The sequence below is a fragment of the Frankliniella occidentalis genome, unplaced genomic scaffold (genome assembly GCF_000697945.3).
Source record: "Frankliniella occidentalis isolate FOCC.00 unplaced genomic scaffold, Focc_3.1 Scaffold271, whole genome shotgun sequence".
Lineage (NCBI taxonomy): Eukaryota > Metazoa > Arthropoda > Insecta > Thysanoptera > Thripidae > Frankliniella > Frankliniella occidentalis.
In genome coordinates, this window is record NW_026267397.1 from 36,396 (window position 1) to 37,273 (window position 878).

The window sequence follows — 878 nt, forward strand, 5'->3', positions numbered from 1 at the left end:
CCCCAGTCCGGGCCTGATACTCAAGATACGAAGATAAGGCCTTCCCCTTCTTGATCAATGATTTCACCTAAAGCACTTTGATCACCAGCCCTTAGTCTAGCATTTATATCTTTCCTTAGAGAGCAGAGCTAGGGGAGTAGAACATTTGCAGGATGGTCAGGGCGGCTTAAACGATTCAATAAATTACGATCACATAGCACTTTGGCAGTTCCACTACAACTACTTCTCGCACACTTCAGATAGGCAAACCATCTATTCAGACAGTTGCTGTCAATGTGAGCCTCGCTAACAGAGAAATACTCGACACATAAAAAAAAAACAAGAATACGATATGACAGAACTATGCCAAGGCTAACGAATATATGTAATATCACACAGATGCATGCTACCATATCCACCATCCAGCTAACAAAAGCTTAAATGAATTATTAGTGGATGTAAAGTTGATTTCTTAGTAAGAGTTAAAAGGATGAAACAAATAAAACTTTAGTTTGATCATGGTCAACCAACAAGCCATTAACTTGAGCCTGGAATTACTAGAAAAGAGGTGTTACAAAATGAACAATGCACTACTGCAGAAATTCTGGTACTTAAAATAAAATAACAGAATTAAAGTTAAGTTGCATAGAATCCAACAAATCAGAATAAATATATCATCCATCAATGTTGTCCTAATGAAAACAAGAGGAATATACTTCTGCAGTCTTTCCAACAACATCAGCCTGGAAAACAACAGTAATACTGAGCAGATCTCACTCTTTACTCTCCCATGAGAGCCTTCATTGTACCCTTAACTTGCTTCCGGCAGGTGGGGAAAGTCAAAATGAACTTGTTGAAATCCCTATTCCGAATGTGGGATTCTTTCTTGCTGCTCCTTT